Consider the following 6,665-nt stretch of genomic DNA (forward strand, 5'->3'; position numbering starts at 1 on the left):
ATTTACTATAAATATAGCTTTGTCCTAAATGATTTTGTCCTTTGTGCAAGGCGAGTGACAGAAAAGTATAATTATTATTGCATGCAGGTGAAAAAGTAGTTGGAGATTCTTTTGAACTTGACACAATAAAATCCTAAACTAGATGCATATTTTTAACATTAAGAAGAAGAATTCTCTAGTGCAGTGAATGATTTAATACACATAAAACTACCTCAATAACTTTAATAGATGAAGCTCACCTGGAATGAAGGCCATCACAAGTCCACTGCACTTCTTAATCTACTACAATAATATTTCCCTCTTAAACACTGCTAGAGTAACTGAAGTGATGTTTAGCCTTTATGCTATTTGCCACTGAAGACATAGCATTGCCCCTAAACAGCAGCTATACCTCGGGTGGTATATTATCCAGTGGGTCAGCTTTTGCTTCAGGCAAAGCAATGGATCCAAACAGTAAGTTTCAATTTACGCCATGATCTATTGTTCTGTCTCCCAACCCTGAGAAACATTATCCATCTTATATTGCAACTGAATGGCACCACAAAATCAGCTACCGCTGACTTAGCTGGTGGTCCTGTTGATTATCAAAGTCAAGGGACCAGACTCCTGCTGCACTGGGTTTGCTTGGCCACATTTTGGCAGCAAGGGGCGACAGGGGTGGCTTCTGTGAGAAGCTGCACTGTTTCCTCCATATCCAGCAGAGGAAATTCCAGCCAACTCCAAGATGGATATGCCACTGGCCAGGGCTTGGCTAATTAGAAATAATGGTAACGCCTCTATGATAATATATTTAAGATGAAAAAAAAGCTATTGCACAGATATAACTGGTTCCAGAGAAGAGCAGGGTGAGAATATGGGACAGGAACAGCCCTGCAGACCCCCAGGGTCAGTGCAGAAGGAGGGGCAGGAGGTGCTCCAGGCACCAGAGCTGAGATTCCCCTGCAGCCCCTGGTGCAGCCCATGGTGGGGCAGCTGTGCCCCTGCAGCCCATGGAGGTCCAAAGGAATGGAGAGATCCACCTGCAGCCCATGGAAGAGACCCAAAATGGAGCAGGTGGATGCCTGAGAGTAGGTTGTGAACCCATGGAAGGCCCATGGTAGAGCAGGTCCTGGCAGGGACCTGCATACCCAGAGAGAGGAGCCCATGCTGGAGCAGGTTTCCTGGTAGGACTTGTACCCTGTGGAGGACCCATGATGGAGCAACCTGTCCTTGAAGGACTGAACACCATGGAAGAGTGACCCACATTATAGCAGTTTTTGAAGAACTGTTGCCTGCTGGGTGGACTCACAGCGGAGAAGTCCATGGAGAACTGTCTTCTGTGGGAGGTACCCCATGCTGGAGCAGGGGAAGGACTCCTCTCCCTGAGCAGGGCGAGAGCAATGTGTGATGTGACCATAACCCTCATTCCCTGGTTCCCTGAGCTGCTGGGGTGCAGGAGGTAGAGCTGTGAATGAGGGAGGGGTGGGGGAAAGGTGTTTTAAGGTCTCTTTTTACTTCTCATTATTCTGCTCTGATTTTGTTAGCAATAAATTCAGATAATGTCCCAAATTTGAGTCTCTTTCCTGTGATGGTAACTGGTGAGTGATCTCTCTAGGTTCTTACCTCATGTCATGAACCCTTCATTATATTTTCTCTACTATGTCCAGCTGTGAAAGGAGTGATAGAAACGCTTTGGTGGGTGTCGGGCATCCAGCCAGGGTCAACCTACTACCTATGAATCATAGGTAATAGTGGGAAAACAAATTCAGCTCAGGATATAATTTGGTTGGTGTGATGGTGGTTATCAAAAAATTATATATTCTAATCAAGCAATCACCAAGTCTGACTCATATTTCATTTCCAGAGGTCCATCATGTACCAGCTCCAGTCTCAGCTCTTACTGCCCTGGCACAGAAGAACATATGTGAGAGGAACAACAACTGGATGCAGCACTTGGTAGTCTTCATGGAAGTGTCCTATTACAGAACCACTGCAACCTAAACTTCCCATGAAAATTGGAAGATTAAGATAATCAGGCCTTCTATTAACATATCCAGCCTATTCTTAGCTACTCCCAACAACTTTTAAACTGCAAGCTTTGAGGTTATTATACTTTCAGACATTTTGAGAAAATCAAAAGCTGGGTAGAGGAGCCAGACATCCAGTCCTTTGGGAAAAAGGCAGTTGTAACTGTGTTTTGTGTATATTGTATCAGCCTCCTGACTGATCTCAGGTGATACCTCACATCTCAGCCGGTACCTGCACACCATGAGAAAGCACAGTTCATATTGTCTTGGGGACAACACTGGTGGAAACTTGTGGTGAAGAATAAAACATAACCCCTATTTTTATAAAAAAAGTTGTATTCAAGTTCTGAACTAATTTGTTTCACCAACCCAAATTATTCCTTAATTCCAAATTTCAGCTCCTGTCGAATGCATGGTCAATCCTGTGAAGCAGACCATCCGTTACTGCTGGTATTGGCAGAGAGCTGCAGGCTTGTTTTTATGCAGCCTAGACCATTCGTGACAGCTTTGCATTAACTTAAAAAAAAAAAAAAAAAGGCAATAAGCTGCATGGCAAAATTAAATTTATTTTAAAACATTAACAAATTCACTCTCAATTCCCTTCCAAGAAGTGCATAACAGACTTTTCTTAGCCTCATTTTAATGCGACAAAAGAGACAAAGAAACAAAATTAGTTAATTAGCCCCTGTCCCACGACAGATTCATGGGACAGTCACCAACAGGACTTCAGAGCCTCCTGACTGCCAGTGCATTGCTCCCTCCCCAGCCTGTCTAGGCCTTCTGGCTGTGACAGAACTAGCAGCTGCTTGCAAAAAACAAGCTGAAGGACGGAGATAACAGCACCTGAATGCTACATAAACATAGGGATTGTGGTAGCTCTCTCTAATAATATAAACCAATTATGTTCTTCTGGCTCTGGTTTCCATCTTAAAAAGGATTAGTCATAGGGTTATGCAGAATAAGGGAATTAGCCTTTCACCTCTGAAAAATATAAGTTCACATATTAGTTGAGGTCATGAATGAAAATCAGTTTCTTCCACTCCAGCTTGTGGTTATATACTAGGAAAACACAACACAAACTGGCAGAACAGTCGCAGGAGAGGAATAGCAACAGCAGCTTGTGGTATACACTGTGTGTGTGTGTGTGCACACATATATTGTGTACAAAGTACATATATACATATATCCACTTACACTAAAGAATGGGGAAGGTGGAATAGGAGAGCACGTTTAGGGATAGGATGGCTTTGAAATGTTTTGAAATTTGACACCGAGTCCGAATCAGGAGATCTGACGTGTAGTTTTAGTCCTGCGATGACCCTTGGAGTAATCTTCCCCAGCAGGAGTCCCCTTTAATCACCCCACACTGCAGTGCCTAGTCTAAGCCAGTCCTCAAAGCTCCTCTTCAGTTTCAGAAAGACATGTGCAATGTTATCTATTCCACCTACTTCCCCCACCCATCCAGTGATCACAGGGCAATAAATGTGCACAATCCTTTGGAAGCTGATCTCGATTCTTCTCTCTCTTTTAGGCTGAAATGTACTCAACCTAAATCCCTTCCTACTCCTCATCTCTGTTTCTTCCAATCTATTGATTAAAGCTTCAAAAATGGGTGATTCTTTTCACTGAAAATTCATAGCAAAAGGATCCTCTTATGTGCCATGGAAATTCAGAGTGACTAAAGCATCAATAAATTATTGAGACTGGGATGGCAGATCTCACTTTATGGGCAATTTCCAACAGGTAAAAGGGGTTGGAAAATTATGGACAACAAAATAACCTTCCTCTAACTAAGGCTTTGATTTCTACATTAAAAGTATTAACATTTCATGGAAAAAGACAAAACCCAGACCAGAAAATGTTAATAAGTGAATCTTCTGTTCCTACAGAAAAGAAAGACCCTTCTTGATCAGAGAAGATACACTTTTTTTGTGCTCATAACAGCAGTGGACAAGAAAACAGACTTTCATTTAAACAGTAGGCTCAGGTTGATTTAAAAATATAGACCTATATTAAAAAAAACCCAAATTGTATGGAAATGAAAGAGGTATAAAAGGTATAAGACTCCATCCCCTACCATGGTGTACACAGTGAGAACAGCCAACTCAAGCTGAGAATAGTTAAAAGTAGGAACACTATTTGGAAACTGTGCATTTTAGCTCTAAGTGCCCTTGGTTTTGTAGAAATGTGTGCTGCAATAACAAGCATAGGGGAGATGTAATTTCTTCTTCTGTGGAATACCTGAAATTCAAGAGATTTTGCCAAAGGGATTCTCTGTCCCGAAATTTCATTTTTGCTTATGAAAAGTTTTGACTTCTGTGATCAGTTACAGATTCAGAAAGTCAAATCAACAAATCACAGAGAATAAAGTGCTTGAATGTATCACCAGGAAGCAGTCATTTGTCTTCAGAATGAAAACAAAACAAAACAAAACAAAACAAAACAAAAAAGACAAACAAGAGAGTTTAGCCTCAGGCAGCAGAGCAATGCATGGAATATTTGATTGCTCCACCATTCAGGCAATTCCTGGTCTTACACCACAACACAAGTAGAGTTTGCCTTTAGAAAACTTTAGATTCCTTTCAAAAAGAAATACAAAACACAGTTAATTTTCCTAGACATAGGAGAAAGTTTCCCCGGATTTAAAAATATAAAGGTTTTAACAATCCATCTGTGAAGAATATATCTCATTCTTTGAGATGGAGAGCTTTCTGCAACAATCAGCTATTTCATACTAACTGCAACAATCCGTAGGCTTAAATAACCATTTCATTTTCAAAGAGAATTTGGTTAATTTGAAATAAGGCTACTAAAAAGCTGAGTAAGATCATCCACATCGTTTAATGCATCTTAATCAATCATTTTACAAAGTAAATAAGATTAACATTTATAATTTTTCCTTTTACAAGCAACTCGAAATTCCAATCTGTGTTACTAATGAAGAGAGTGGAAATTCAGAGCAGATAACGAACATGCTCTTTATAGGTTGTTGAGGCAGAAAAGGTACCAGTTTTATTCCTACCTGCTTGTTTTTCTACTGTCAAATGCCAGTGCATCCACAAAAGTCAGATTCTTGTTCCAAAGCCAGAATGCTCACTCTGTTTCACATTTTGTGGCAGGCTCATACTGCAGGCCAAGCTCAGGCCATAGCTTTCTAATTTTTCTCTAAATCACTTGGTACACTTTTGGGAGTTATAAAACAAAGTGAGAGATGATAGATAACAATTGTGTGCGACAGGAGGAAATGCCTTGTTCCTCTTGTGGGGACAAACTGCAAACCTGGATAATGCCAGGAGCAAAGCCTACCTTGAAAAGCCACATTTATGCTCAGGGGCAGTTTAAGCTTTTGACAAACAGTTAAAGATAAAGCCTGTGGTAATGACAGACAACAAAATGGTACAGTTGTCCTGAAAGCACTTACACAGATTCTGGAAAGATGCCCAGAAAGAGCCTCAGGCAAGAAAATAAATGATAATATGTGTAAGTTTTCCATAACAAGTCCATAAGTCTAGAGTAGTACATAGATAATGGGCAGTGAGAATAACAACTTTCTGAAAGGGGAAATTGGAACAGAGGCAGATAAAGGGAAACACTGTAACGCAAAATTTATTCTTAAGCTATTCTTAAAGATCATTATTCATGAGTGAAAAATCCTCCTTTGCACTGATGAATACAGAAAATAGGCATTTCCTTGGATCAACTACCTTTTCAACTTCCAGAGAAAGAAAAAGAAAAACCAAGTGAACTTTCGCTTCTATCAAGAATGAGCCTGTTTGGTCAAGTGTGCAATTATTACCTTCTTATATCAGAACTGCAAAATAACTATTTAGGAGTGCTAATTCTCAGAAGAAGGTTCTTCTGTGGTTCAAGCCATGAAGTCGTGATAATTCCAGCTGTAGTTTGAAAAGGATCATGACGCCTTACATATTGCCTACATTAAACAGAAAGCATATTAAGTAGGGCTGTTTTCTTTTTTTTTTTCTTTTTTAATCAGTGTAAATAAGACTGGCACAAAAATCCACACGCAGGATTCTATGTTCATTCCAACTAAGACTACTTCAGTTTATCTAAAATTGACTAGGAATTTAAATTAAGTCCACAAAGTAATTTTTAGCATTTTGATTACACCAATGCATGTTAAGTCTCAAAGAAGCAATGTGTCACGGTAAGTTATTTGCCGTTAGAAAAGACAGAAACTTGTCCTGTTTTTACAAACTAACTCCACGAGGCAGGTTACCTCAGGATCTAATTCTAATTAGAGAGGGGCATACCTTCCTCTGAAAGCAAGACAATGACACAGTGTGACCTGGATGGCCTGAAAACAATATGAAGTAGGGCACAAAACCCTCCCGAGTTATGTCTGCTGAGAGCAGCAGCCCTAATTGCCGGTCCCCGCTGTGCGAGCCCGGTGTCACACTGCCAGCCAGGCTCGGCGACCCGCGGGCTGTGCCCTCCTCTGCCGCAGGCTTCTCGCTGATTTATTTAATGCAAATAAGCATATGGTGGCTGTCACTTTGAGGGCCCAAAGGAAACTGTGTTTCAACCGTAATTGCACAGTGAAGCCCGACTGTCTGCCCGGCAGCTTGACAGGAAAATCCCGCGAAACGCGGCCAGCTTCCAAAGCCGACATGGGCGCGGGCACGTCCCGTCCGTGGCGCT

Source organism: Sturnus vulgaris, chromosome 2 (genome assembly GCF_052056855.1).
Source record: "Sturnus vulgaris isolate bStuVul1 chromosome 2, bStuVul1.hap1, whole genome shotgun sequence".
NCBI lineage: Eukaryota > Metazoa > Chordata > Aves > Passeriformes > Sturnidae > Sturnus > Sturnus vulgaris.